At 33.7% G+C, this 14,756-nt stretch overlaps 1 non-coding gene across 1 annotated transcript; it reads right to left on the bottom strand.

Moving 5' to 3' along the window:
* Window positions 1–11,716: 11,716 nt before the first annotated feature.
* LOC131182662 (small nucleolar RNA R71) lies at window positions 11,717–11,823 on the bottom strand. Its single transcript, XR_009150924.1, has one exon. It is a non-coding gene; the product is annotated as a small nucleolar RNA R71 (small nucleolar RNA).
* Window positions 11,824–14,756: the final 2,933 nt, after the last annotated feature.

Raw genomic sequence — 14,756 nt, 5'->3', positions numbered from 1 at the left:
CCCTCCGTTAAGTTTCTTATCTCAAAAAAATAAAAAAAACTTATTTAGCTTAGTGTATCTTATTAGATTGTAAAGTTTTTATAGCTCAACCTACCTATCAGCTACCAAGAATGAGCTGTTCAGCTTGAGAATTTTTTAATCTCTTTATAAATTATTTGTTAAATTGATTATGGCCTTAATAAATTAAGTTGTGAAAATAAGCACTCTTCTTAATAATAATAATAATAATAATAATAATAATAATTATTATTACATATGATTGTCCTCAGCAACATTGGATAGCCAAAATCATTTTAAATCAAGCCCTCAAATAGCTAGAGAGAGAATGAGACGGGTGACCCACACAAATAATTTCTATTTGTGTGGGTCAACTGTCTCATTCTTATATATATATATATATATATATATCGTCCTCAGCAACATTTAATTTTGATTGGATAGCCAAAATCATTTTAAATCAAGCCCTCAAATAGCTGGAGAGAGAATGAGACAGGTGACCCACACAAATAATTTCTATTTGTGTGGGTCAACTGTCTTTATATATATATATATATATATATATATATATATATATATATATATATATATATATCTCGTCCTCAGCAACATTTAATTTTGATTGAATAGCCAAAATCATTTTAAATCAAGCCCTCAAATAGCCGGAGAGAGAATGAGACAGGTGACCACACAAATAATTTCTATTTGTGTGGGTCAACTGTCTCATCCTCTTATATATATATATATATATATATATATATATATATATATATATAAGGATGAGACAGTTGACCCAAACAAATAATCTCATCCCACACACACAAATAGATATTATTTGTGTGGGTCACCTATCTCATTCTCTGAGGGCTATATATATATATATATATATATATATATATATATATATATATATATATATAGAGAGAGAGAGAGGTTCTTTAATCTAATTAAAATAATATTGACACAAAATATTAATAAAATCACAAATATGAAAAGTCTAATAAGTCATCAAGTCACATTTATTTAACACAGAGATAGTCACTAGATTAAATTAAAAAAAATAATTAAAATCAAATTTAGTTTACATTTAATTATTTAACTTTTTAATGAGAAAATTAATAAATTATTATTTTTTCTTTTCCGTTTGTCACCAAAAAGGAAGCTCAAAACATATATATATATATATATATATATATATATATATATATATATATATATATATATATATATATATATATATATATATTTGTTTTTGGATTAAAAAGGTGAAGTTTTTTCTTTACATACGTGGGTTTATATAAATAACATGTATTATATTTTAAAATTGTAACGCCCTCACCATAGGTAGTTCGTACATTTTACTGTTTCGATGACTAATATCTGTTCGGACAGTTAAAATGTCTGGAACTACACCTAGACTATAATGATGAGACATAAATTGAAGAAAGAAATATTAAGAAAATATAGAAAAAATTTAGAGAAAAATAAATTAAAATTTATAGAATTTATAAATTAGTACAAAAAATAATAAAAATGACCCGATATGCATTATGAAGGGCAGTTTGGTCATTTCACTCACAGAGGTGAATTTTGACCTAAATGTCAAAATAAAATTTAGAGAAAAAAAATAATTAACACAAATTATTTTTATGAAATAAATTAGGAAAATGAGAAAATAAAAGAAAAGAAAAGAAAAGAAAAGCTTATGGAAATTTAAAAAAATTTAAAGTACAAAAATAAAAAATATATAACTCACAAGAAAACAAACTCCCATCCACTTTCATCTTCTCCACTCAACTCCCTCTTGTCTCTCTCTCTCTTTGGCCGGCACACCCCTCCCTCTTTCCTCCATTGTTATCAAGCTTTAAAGCTTGATTTTCCAAGCTTCTACCCATCAAAACCCATAGTCCACTTCATTAAAAATCCTCTCCACACCCTAAGGAAGCTATAGATACCCATAAAGAGGAGAAAAGTTGAAGTTTAGGAAGCTTGAAATTGGGTCACCACAAAGCTTAGTGCTTTAAACTTTTAATCCCTTCTTTAAGCATGAATATTATGCTAAATCAAGTGAAAATGTGCATGAAATAAAAAGAAAATCTTGAGGAAAGAACCCTTGAATTTTCAGCAGCCATGGAACTTAAAGTTTGTTGCTTTTAAGTGATGAAAAATGGTTCCATGAGTATGTGTGATGAGTTGAAATGTTTGAGATTAGTTTGATTGTGTAGTGTTTGTGCAAACTTGAAACTTTGAAAACTAGGGTTTGCGTAAATGATTGAGAACCTTATGTAAATGCTTGAAATTGACCTATTGAGTTGAGTTTATTGCTTATAGAAGTGTATTGTATGCAAATTGAAGTAAGAGAGTTGGAGGAATTGAGATATTGGGAGTGTTTGATTTTCTACAGGTTGGGACTTAATGAGTCCAGTCCTTTTATTGAACCATAACTAAAAATGTATGACTCCAATTAGTATGATGCCAATTGAAGGTGAAATTAGACTCAAAATAGCCCATTTTTCATGTAGACACCATGCCCAAATTTTTTCAAAATCATGACCAATTCTCTATCCAAACCTGAAGGACCAAACACTAAAACCCAAGAAATGACCAAATGAATAGTACGTGTTCATTTAGTCATAACTCTCCCTATACTAGTCTACATGACCTAAACTTTACATCAATGGAAAGCTTAGATATAGGGCTACACTTTTCATGTAGACCACTTGACCCAGTTTTGCCTTTAACTAAGTTAAATTGTTAGCACAATTTGGGTCACTAAAACTATCAACCCAGAAATTGACCAAAACACTATTCCTTTGGTATGTTTGACTAGTTTTGGCAAAAATGCCATAACTTGGTCTCCAAAGTTGCAAATTGAGTGAAACTAGTGCCAAAAGTTTTATAAGACATAGCTAAAAAATTTTTATGTTTTGACCAAGCTCCAAAACTGATGTGGCCCAACTGCAAGTGCGCGGGTCGTACAAGTAATATAGAAAATATATCATTCCCACGAGGAGTTGTGTTAATGATCGAATTTTTGATATTAAAATTGATTAATTTGAACTATTTTTAAAATTAAAGCAATAAATTGATAGATATTGAAGTGTGAAATCTATATATGCAAAATTAATAATCTATTCAACAATGTAATGATTCAACTAAATTTGCGTCAAATTAAAATAAGCAAATTGAAATATGGCAAGATTTAAAATGGCAAGCAATTAAATTCGATTAGAAATTAATAATGATAAAAGGGGCGATTCCGGAGTTTGAAAGTTCATATTCAAGCTATTTTGGGATTTTTAAATTGGTTATCCAATCTTATGGAATTTACAGGTTTTAAGGAGATTAATCCTTAAATCCTTTGAATACTCTTTCGAGTGAGACAAAGAGTGCCTTAATCAATCTAATAATACTTTCGTAGAGTTAAAATTAATAAAGACCCATTAAGTTCCTTAATTAATCTGTAAATCCTGTTAATCCTTAGTTTATTTCTATATCTAAGTTAATTAAGTCCAATTTCTTAATTATCTATCACAAGGTTTTCTCCTTTCGGTGCTTCAACTATGGATTAAGAAAAATACTTAATGGGATCCTATACTAAGCATGTCATTGAGCACACAAGAAATGAATAAAACTTCATTAAAACTACAAAATATGGATTACCCAATCAAAATTTACAAAATATCTCAAATATTACATCCCAACTCCAGAATCTAATGAAAACTACTCACTATCCATAATATTTACAAGAAATTCTAAGTTAATATGGAAATAAAACTTGAGTCTATGATAAGAACTAAGAAATCCAATACAAGAAAGGTAGGAAATAGGGAAGAAATGAAGAAAAATCCAAATCTGGTGCAAAAAAGGAAAAGTGACGTTTCACTCTCTGTTTTTCTGACTCTCCTCTGCTGCTGCTCTTTTCTTCCCCCCTTCTTTTTTTTTTTTTTTTGATGAAATGGGATAAGGACATATATACATCTTTCTGACAAGTAGCCCTAAAATAGTGTGTTTGAGGTGAAGTTCACATGAGGAAAATCTTCTGCTAGCTCATTATGAAGAGTTGCGCAGGTTGTGCAAGTTTCTTATGCAGATTCCAAGCAAAATTGGTGGTTCCAGGTGTTTCCCGTGATGTTGCATAAGCTATGTAGGTTGGTTGTGCAGTTTCTTCAAGCTTTGGAGACTTCTATGAAATTGCATAAGTGGACTGCATAAGTTATGCAGACTCTTATACAGTTTTCGGCAGGTTTTGGTTCTCTGCGTGAAGCTGCATAGGCAGAGTGCGAGACTGCATAAGCTATGCAGTTTTCCATAAAGCTACATAAGTAGGACTTGAACTTGCATAAGTCATGCAGAGTAATTATGAAGGTTTCGACAGGTTTTGGAGTTTGTTTCTTCTTCTTGTGTAGAACTGCACAACTTATGCAGCAGGTTATGCACATTTCGGCCACCTTGCATTTTTCAACTTTCAAACTTTGTTTTTGATGTCTTTGGCTGTAGAAATCACTCATTGGAAAAATTTCTTTTTAGTCCCTCAAAAACACCATTTTTCCTACAAAACAAAGTAAAATTATAAATTAATCCAAAAATTGATAATTATGAAAAACTATCTAAATAACTAATAAAATTGGTTAAAAGTGACTAAAAAGTGAATGAAATGGCCATGAAATCTAACCTAAATGACTATGCAAAATACATGTATCAAATACCCCCAAACTTAAACTTTGCTTGTCCTCAAGCAAATTTAAAAATATAATGCAATTTTAGGGGGTGCCTTGTCCAAAGAGCTATGACAAATCACCTATTAAAGTAACTTAACATACCTTTAGCCATACCAACAATCCATATACCCATCCTTAAAGATGCAAAGAATCTAATGCTTATCCAAGCTTTCACCGCTTAGCCATCAAGTCAATTATCATCCAAAATTCCCAAACCAACCAATCAAAAGAGAAAGTCATGCTCAAAAAGAATCTTAGAACAATCAATAGCCAAAGTGTCTCTATATAGAATGATGGAATTTAATGAGTGAATGAATGAATTTTCAATCCCATAGGCAAACTCCCTACTCCTATCTCCACTAATGTAGAAAGTACTATCAAGAGATCAAAGGTCTTTTTAGGAATGTAATGGGGCTATAGGGTTCAAAATGAGGTTAAGAAGGAAAAGGGTAAAGGGGATTCAATAAATGAGAATATTTTCAATCTTGAAAACATAAAGTACATTTTTTTTATATATATATAAAGAGGAGAGAGATACACAGTGAGAATTTTTTCAAGTGCTAGCATATTTTACAAAATGCATAAAATAGAGGGACACTTTGATACTTTAAACTTGTATCTTGTATTTTCTCTTGATGATTATCCCTAAAAATGCCACCCCTAAACTCATTTCCTTTAATTACCTTGGGCGGATTTCTTTCAATTTGAATGACAATAGTGAAAAGCACATATACTAGCACTTTTACAAGATGACAAGCATTTCTTCTCCCTTTCATTATTATATATTTTTCTCTTTTTTCTTTTTTTCTTTTTTTTTTGAATATAAAGTGTACCTAATATTATAAATAATTATTCTCATAAAAAGGGTTGAAGTGTTTGGTTCATTGGCTGGGTAGCAATAAGGGTTTCAAGAAAAATTTGGAATACAAATGCTCAAAGGGGTTTACAAGAGTTAGTTGTAATAAAGGGAAGGTTAAAAGTTTAAAATAAGAGGTTTGCAATCAAAAAATGCCTAATCATCTCCCTTTTTCAAGTACAAGCTAGTGTTTCGCCTTGAAAGGTTTAGAAAATTTATTCTAGGATTGGTGAGACATCACTTGACTACCTTTTATCCAATAACTCCCTCTAAATAGTCCAATCTCTAAAGGACTAGTTGGGTGGCTTTTTTGCTAAGAAGATATAGGCAAGGGATAAACACTTAAAAACTTTGCATCTCTTAGGAAACTTTTAACCCACAAACCCAACTTAAGGTAAGTCAAATCACTCTCATAGGCAACTTCTCATTACTCAAGGGATTTGGCAAAAGATTTTATTTCATGATGCATGATTCCTAAAAATGAGCAATGCATTAACTAAATGGAAGAAATTTATTTGTATGCAATGTATACAATTTCTAAGTGATGTATAATGTGTATGTGAATGTGTTATGTATATGTATGTATGGATGTGTATGTAAAATATTTACAATATATATATAAATGGAATGGGATGAGATGTTCCTATACTCAAAATGTGAAAAATGTAGCAAAAATTAAAATGCACACACCCCCAAATTCAAAATTGGACATTGTCCTCAAAGTCTAAGGTAGTGCAGCATGAAAACTCAAAGCAAAGAGGAATAGTTAAATTTAAAAGCAAATAGAAAGAGTTACCTGGTATAGAGCAGTGTTTTAGCATCTAAAATGTGAATTTAAAAGATGATGGTGATGGATAAGGAAGCTGCACAGGTTATGCAGAATAAATACTTTACAGAACAGGTGCATAAAGAGAGTGTATAAGTTGTGCAGTATGGCATGAGCTGCATAAGAGACTGTACAGGCTATGCAGAACATTTGCATAAGTAGTTTCACAGCCTGTGCAGTATATTGAAAAGCTACAGCATAATGATATATCAAGGAAAAACTTAAAAACACCAGTAGAGGTATGTAAATATATACAATGTATTGACAAGTATGCATAAAGGGGCAGCAAAAGCAATGAGAAGCAATGAAAAACCAATGGAATAGCCATCCAATTGTATTTCAAGAAAACAGAATTCAATATAGACTAAAATTGTTCCAGCACATCTAAAAAAAAAGCTCCTAGAAGTTGAACAAGAGTAAGATAAAAACTAATATATTTCTATGGTCTTGCCCTTATCCAAAGGTGCTGCTAGAGGACTGGATGGAGCTGGCTGCTGTTGAAGGGGTGGTTCTGGAGGAGTTGATGGAGGTGGAGGTGGCATACCCAGAAAAGCCATGAGCTGCTTCATCATCTCTTTCAACTTTTTCTGCTTGTCTCTGGTCTCCATATCAAGATCACAGAGTTGATCATGACGATCCTTAAGGGTATCAAGACCAAATTCAAGCTTCCTATCCACAAAATATACATCATCACTAAGCCTCTCAAGATAAGTGAATAAGGCTTTAGTGTTAAAGGGAGGAGGTGCTGTGGAGGAAGAGGGTCCAGCTGTAGATGGTGTTGGCTGTGCAGATTTTGCTGGGGTATTGATAAGTGCATAATTTATTAATTTTAGTTCCATCACATTTAGTATTTTTAATATGTTTTTATGTTTAATTCAGTTGGTTAAGTATAGTTATCTATTAGGCATATGTTTAGAGAGTTATTGAAATAATTGTGTTAAATTAAGAAATTTGACTCTTACTGTATTTTTTAGGGTTTTAGTGAAGTTCCCGAGCAACATAGTGTGGAAGGAAGCTTGAAAAGGTTGAAGGATTGAGAAGCATTATTGATACAAAGTATACAGGTCGTGTAAGCATAACCAAAGACCCGTGTAACATTCTACTAGAAGAAATCCAGAGAATCAAGGAAGAAACAAAGTACATGGGCCATGTAACTTGACCTGTGTAAATCTTGGAGACATGTGTAACTTTTTGTGCCCATGCGAAACATGCCCATTCAGCTCTAGTAAGTTACACGGCCCTGGGCCGTGTAGTGATACACGGGCCGTGTATCCATCGACAGTCAGATTCCTGATTTTGCTTCAGTTGCAGTTTTTGACAAAAATTCTAAAAACCTAACCCTAAACCATTTATTATAAATAGAAGAAGACCTTTGGCCTCCAACACAATTCAGTAACCTCTCCATTCATCTTTTAGAATTCTTATTCATTTTTCCTTTATTCTTCTGTAAGCCATAAATATGAGTGGCTAAGTTTTTAACTCAGTTCAAGGGATTCAAGTTCTTTTGCTTAATTTGTGAGACCAGATTCCTAATTTAATTTATGTCTTTTTGAATATCTATTGTTTTCTGATTTCTTTGTCTTTGATCTATTGAATGATTTGCTAAAAAGGCCTATTAGTTAATTGTTTAATGAGATTAATTGCTAGTTCATCTTCATAATCTATAATTGTTGTGTAAGATTGAACATGAGCAGCAATTAGGTGTTATTGATTATGATACCAGTTTTCGATAATAACCTAAGGAAACAATAGGGTGAAATTAAATGATTTATACTTCATAAATTATTGTTCAACTTAATTACTTCCTATTCTTAAAGCAATTATTAATTTGATGAGGATTACTTAATACCAATTCAGTCAAAATTAGAGTCAACAAGAGTGCTAGGCTTGAATTGATGAGTATAGGGTGAAGGAATGGAAGCGTGAAAAATACAAGTTTATACCATTGAATTCAAAAATTTTCACTTAGGGTCACATGCATCATGCAAGATTTATTTTTATCTATTTGATTTCAATGATAAACAACATATTAAAACTCTTTTAATATGTTTTTTGGATCTGTAATTGCCATTTAAGATTTTAAAATTAATCAGATTAATTTTAGAACCCTAGATTAAATCAAGAACGATTACACTAACCTCTTGATGCAATCGCACAGATTCGCGCTTTGAGATTCATATTCGTGACACCAGATGTTGTCCTCTAGCTTGTCCACACCAAGAACACCTATGGCAGCCCTTGAACAGCTTCTAAAGCCTTTTCTATTAATTAGAAATTCAAGTTACGCTTTTAAGAGATTAGAGATGTAAACAGGACACTAGAAACAATTTCTAGTGTTCTTAATTCAAGAGATTGATGGCTAATCTCTTTGAATTGATGAGAGATGAAGAAGAATAGATGAAAAGCCTCAAAGTGGCGTGACAAAGGAGAGGAGTGGCTGCTGATTATTTTTCTTTTCATAACCACACTTAAATAGCTAGGTTAGCACATTAAACCCTTGCCACATGTCACCCTTTGATTAGCTTTAGGTTTAAGTGACCCAATCACATTGTGCCAAGTATCAAACCTATATTTAATCTTGATTTTAATCATCTTATATGATTAAAAAACATTTGGCAAGCTTATGTGTAATCCCATGTGTCACCATCTCATGGTGCCACGTGTCACACTGTGAAATAACCAAAATGCCCCTGTGTCTTAATTTTGAGTTCTTAACCCAAAATAATTATTTTTCTTCTTCTAATTAATTTATATCAAATATAAATAAATTAATTAATCTCTATTAATTAATTTCTCATTAATTAAATTCATATTTAAACACTTTAAATATAAATTTAATTTATACTACACATCCAATAATCTAGATTTGGTTTCAAGTCATGCTAGGGACTTTGCAATTTAATTGCAAACCAAACCTATTTAATTAATCAATTAAACTCTTTAATTAGTTAATTAAATCATATTTAAATAGGTGATAACTTGTGTATGTGTGTGACTTACTAGGCTCATCACTAATTGGCAATGAGACATGATATCAACTCTTAATATCATCAGAACTCTTTCTTACCATAAATGATTTCTCTAAATCATTTTATGCACCTCATAGACCATGGTTAATACCTAGCATAGCATGCCATGGCCACCCAATTAGTAATAAGGTTTACCTTAAATGAACCTATAATCATATGTTACCATGCACTAGAATCTCTCTGTTACAAAATCCCAACTCAAGCTGGAGTCATGGTTTATGTCAAACTCCATTTGCTATGAATATTATGTTCTCTTTTAATTCAAGTTCTTGATTAAAAAGATTTTCTCATTAGAAACTCTTTTCTGTATAAATCTATCTGTCCTGGCCAGGAACTTGAAATATCAAGAATAATTAAATGAACATAGGATTTTATCTCTATTTACTTAGAGGAACAGATTCCATCTTGATCAACACCTACCTCCATATATAACTAGTAGGAGCCAACACATGCCCATATACCCATACATAGTACAAGTATGAAAGCAGTATCAAACTCAAACTACCTATATACAAGATAATTGTGCTATCTCAGGTCTAAAGATTATATGCACTGATATGATTTATGACAAAACATTGACAAGAGTAAACTCCATGTGCTTGTCATAAGTGTCACTGGTTCGGCCTACTTATCATTTATAAGTGCCTATCATGTTTGTTATATGGCATGAGACTCACCATTCAATCTTATTTACATCTCATATAAATAACTTGGGAACAAACATGAATACAATCTTTCTGGATAAGTCATGTCCTTATTATGAAGTATCATCGATTGTGAACTTATTTATGATACTTTGTGCTAGAAATATTGTCACTCATATTCTTAACAACTTAAGAATAATATTTCTAACAAAATATCAATGGACCTTTTCTATTACACATAAATATATTATGTAAACGAAAAAGTGGAAATGCCTTTTATTAATAAAATTATGTACAAGATACATACTAAATGATATGTTGTAGGGCATACTACTAACATAGGGAAGTTAGGGGTTTATCTCGCTGTTTGGTAAATCTATGTTAAGTATTCAATAAGAGATAATTGTATTTCTTTTGTCTATGATCAAATCAATGCATTGGAATGAGAATTACCTTGGACTGAAGTTTGTTTAAATTGAGATTGTCGTATTTAGTTCTTGAATTTCTGATTTCTTCTGATTTTGTGTTACAAAACCCCCTCAATCTTTGTCTCTTCCGTTTTCTATTACACAAGTGCACGAAATTTAATAATTCAGTCTTTAGGGTTTGACCTAGATTTACCATTTGCTACAGAAAATATTTCATAATTGGTGATTTCAGTTAATTTAATTTCTGGTGAATTCGACACCGACCAAGAATTTTTGCAAAAAATATTTTATAAATGGTGATTTCAGTTAATTTAATTTCTGGTGGATTCGATACTCACCAAGAATTTTGGCGCCGTTGCCAGGGACTGAAATTTATTGAATTTCGTGTTTTCTGTGTTAGAATATTCTGTTATTAATTTTGTTTGTGAGTTATTGCTATTTTTAGGTTTTTGAAAAAAAAAAATATTTTGGTGTTACTGTTCAGTGTTACTGTTCATTAAGAATTTTGGTTGAATTTGGAGGGCGGCCCATACCTATTTTGAAGGAAATGATGCTCTGATCAAGACCAATCAATCCATAGGATTTTTTGGCCCCACCCTCTTGAGGCCAAATTCCATTGTTTTTTAGGGTTTTGAGGCATTTTTCTATTTTTACTTTGATTTCTTTTTGTTTATGATAAGAACTTCTCAATTTGGTGAGTTGATCTTTGATCCAGAAGTAGAAAAAATAGCTAAACAGTTGAGAAAATTGGCTAAGCAAGGTAGGCTGATTTTGAGTACATTTGAAGGAGTCCAATCTCTAAAGGAGCTAAGTTTGGATTCGAATTCAGAGTCAAATTCTGAAAATGAAACCATGGCTACTAGAACTCTAAAAGAGTTGGCTCCTCCTGATCTAAACCAACAGCCTTTGTGTATTCAATACCCTGTTTTAAATGTTGCTTTTGAGTTGAAATCTAGACTAATCCATTTGTTGCTTAAGTTTCATGGTCTTGCAGGTGAGGATCCACATAAGCATTTAAAAGAATTTCATGTTGTGTGTTCCAGCATGAAACCTCAAGGAGTTTTAGAGGATCAAATCAAGCTTCGAGCTTTTCCTTTCTCACTGGAGGGAACAGCTAAGGATTGGTTGTATTACCTTCTTTCTGGATCCGTCAACTCATGGAATAGGATGAAGCATATATTTTTAGAGAAGCATTTTCCTACTTCTTGTGCTACCAACATAAGAAAAGAAATTTGAGGAATTCAGTAGTACAATGGAGAGAGTTTGTATGAGTATTGGGAGAGATTTAAGAAGCTGTGTGCAAGCTGTCCCCATCATCAAATGAGTAGCTGTTAATTCAATATTTCTATGAGGGACTTCTACCAATGGACCGTAGTATGATAGATGCTGCTAGTGGAGGAGCTTTGGTTGACAAGACACCAGAAGAGGCAAGGAGGCTGATTGCTAACATGACAGCAAATTCTCAGCAGTTTGGAATGAGAATGCATCACACACCTATGAAGGTTAATGAAGTAAGTACATCTAACCTTGAGAAACAAATTTCTGATTTAACTTCTTTGGTAAGGCAATTGGCTGTAGGGAAAATGCAAACTGTTAAGGTATGTGAGATTTATTTCGGTTCGGGTCATGCTACTGATATGTGTCCTGCGTTACAAGAGGATGAATCAATGCAACATGCTAATGCAGTAGGACATTATGGATAGCCACAACACAGGTATGATCCCTATTCGAATTCTTATAATCCAGGATGGCGAGATCATCCCAATTTGAGTTATGGGAATCAATCGGTCCAAAACCGATACCAACAGCAAAGACTACAAGTGAATCAACCTCAACCACCTCCACCTCTGCCTCCCTCAAATCAAGGTATGTCACTTGCTGAAATTATTAAGGCCTTGGCTAACAATACGCAATAGTTTCAATAGGAAACCAGAAATAGCATTCAAAACATAGAGGTGCAGATTGGTCAGTTAGCCTCATCTGTGAGTAAGCTGGAAGCTCAAGGTTCTGGAAAGCTCCCATCACAAACAGTCATGAACCCCAGAGAAAATGCAAGTGCTATACTGTTGCGAAGTAGGAAAGAGGTTGATAACCAAACTCCACATGAGCCAAAGAAGAAGCAAGGAGAAAAAGAGTCTGAAGAGTCTGAAGTTGAGGTAAATACTGAACCCAAACTGAATAAGGTTAATAATTATGTTCTTCCTCCATTCCCATGCAGGTTGGCTAAAAATAAGAAAGAAGAACAAGAGAAAGAAATTTTGGAGACTTTCAAGAAGGTGGAGGTGAATATACCTTTACTTGATGCGATCAAACAAGTTCCCAAGTATGCTAAATTCCTTAAGGAACTATGCACTACAAAGCGTAAGTTGGGGAATAATCAGAAGATCAGTGTGGGGGAAAATGTGTCGGCATTAATTCAGCAAAAATTACCCTATAAGTGTAAAGATGTAACACCCTAGGCAAATCCCACACCGACAAAACACGAGAGAGATGTTGGGTTTATAAGTTGGTGGTTTGTAACCCCTAGTGACGCGTTTTAAAACCGTGAGGGCTTCGGTCCAGAGCGGACAATATCAATAGTGGGCCGAGCCGTTACATTTGTGGTATCAGAGCCGCTCTACGTGCAACCTTGAATGATGGTGGGGCAAACCTCAGCGAGGACGCTGAGTCCCATAAGGGGGGTGGATTGTAACACCCTAGGCAAATCCCACATCGGCAAAACACGGGAGAGATGCTGGGTTTATAAGTTGGTGGTTCGTAACCCCTAGTGACGCGTTTTAAAATCGTGAGGGCTTCGGCCCAGAGCGGACAATATCACTAGTGGGTCGGGCTGTTACATTTGTGGTATCAGAGCCACTTCGCGTGCAACCTTGGGCGATGGTGGGGCAAACCTCAGCGAGGACGCTGAGTCCCATAAGGGGGGTGGATTGTAACACCCTAGGCAAATCCCACATCGACAAAATACGGGAGAGATGCTGGGTTTATAAGTTGGTGGTTTGTAACCCCTAGTGACGCGTTTTAAAACCGTGAGGGCTTCAGTCCAGAGCGAACAATATCACTAGTGGGCCGGGCCATTACAAAGGATCCAAGTTCATTTTCGATTCCCTGCAGAATAGGTGATTCTAAATTTGAACGTGCAATGGCAGATTTAGGAGCATCTATTAATGTTATGTCAAATTCAGTTTTTCAAACTTTGAATTTGGGTCCTTTGAAAGAAACCAGTGTCATTATTCAGTTAGCTGATCGTTCTAATGGTTACCCATTGGGAGTAGTTGAAGATGTGTTGGTGCAGGTTGGAGAATTGATTTTTCCTGCAGATTTTTACATTCTGGATATGGAGGATAGTATTCCCACATCAAAGTCAGCTTTGATTCTATTTGGAAGACCTTTCCTAAAAACTGCCAAGACAAAAATTAATGTGGATGATGGCACCTTAACTATGGAGTTTGATGGAGAGACTGTCAAATTTAATATCTTTGATGCCATGAAGTATCCTGCTAATGATCATTCTGTTTTCTCTATTAATGTTGTTGATACAATTGCGCAAGATGTTTTTGAGTTAAGCATGGAGGATGAGTTAGAAGTGGTGATTAGTCAAGGAATTCAAGAAATCAGTACCAATCAACAATTAAGTGTAGAGGTTCAAGAGGCAGTAATGGCATTGCAGTCATTACCTCCTGCTCCAAAAAGGTATGAAGTATCAAAGATTGACTTACCTGTATTTCACACAAAATTATTACTTTCTATAGTGCAGGCACCAGCTCTTGAACTCAAGCCTTTACCTGAGCATTTGAAGTATGTTTACTTGGGAGACAATTAGACACTTCCAGTTATCATCTCAAGTAATTTAACAAAGATTTAAGAAGACAGATTGATTAGGGTTCTGAGAGTGCACAAGGAAGCAATTAGATGGACAATAGCTGACATCAAAGGTATAAGCCCATCAGTGTGCATGCACAGGATTTTACTGGAGGATGAGTTTAAACTAAGTAGAGAAAGTCAAAGGAGGTTGAACCCACAGATGATAGAGGTTGTGAAGAAGGAGATTTTAAAGCTACTGGATGCAGGAGTTATTTACCCAATTTCAGGCAGCAAATGGGTAAGTCCAGTCCAAGTAGTGCCAAAAAAATCAGGAGTCACTGTGGTAGCAAATCAAGATAATGAACTTGTTCCAATAAGGATTCAGAGTGGATGGCGAATGTGCATAGACTATCGCAAGCTGAATTAAATAATAACCACTTCCCACTACATTCAT

Source organism: Hevea brasiliensis, chromosome 8 (genome assembly GCF_030052815.1).
Source record: "Hevea brasiliensis isolate MT/VB/25A 57/8 chromosome 8, ASM3005281v1, whole genome shotgun sequence".
Classification (NCBI taxonomy): domain Eukaryota; kingdom Viridiplantae; phylum Streptophyta; class Magnoliopsida; order Malpighiales; family Euphorbiaceae; genus Hevea; species Hevea brasiliensis.
Note: the sequence above shows the minus strand (reverse complement) of the source record. Positions and strands in the feature narration are given on the sequence as shown.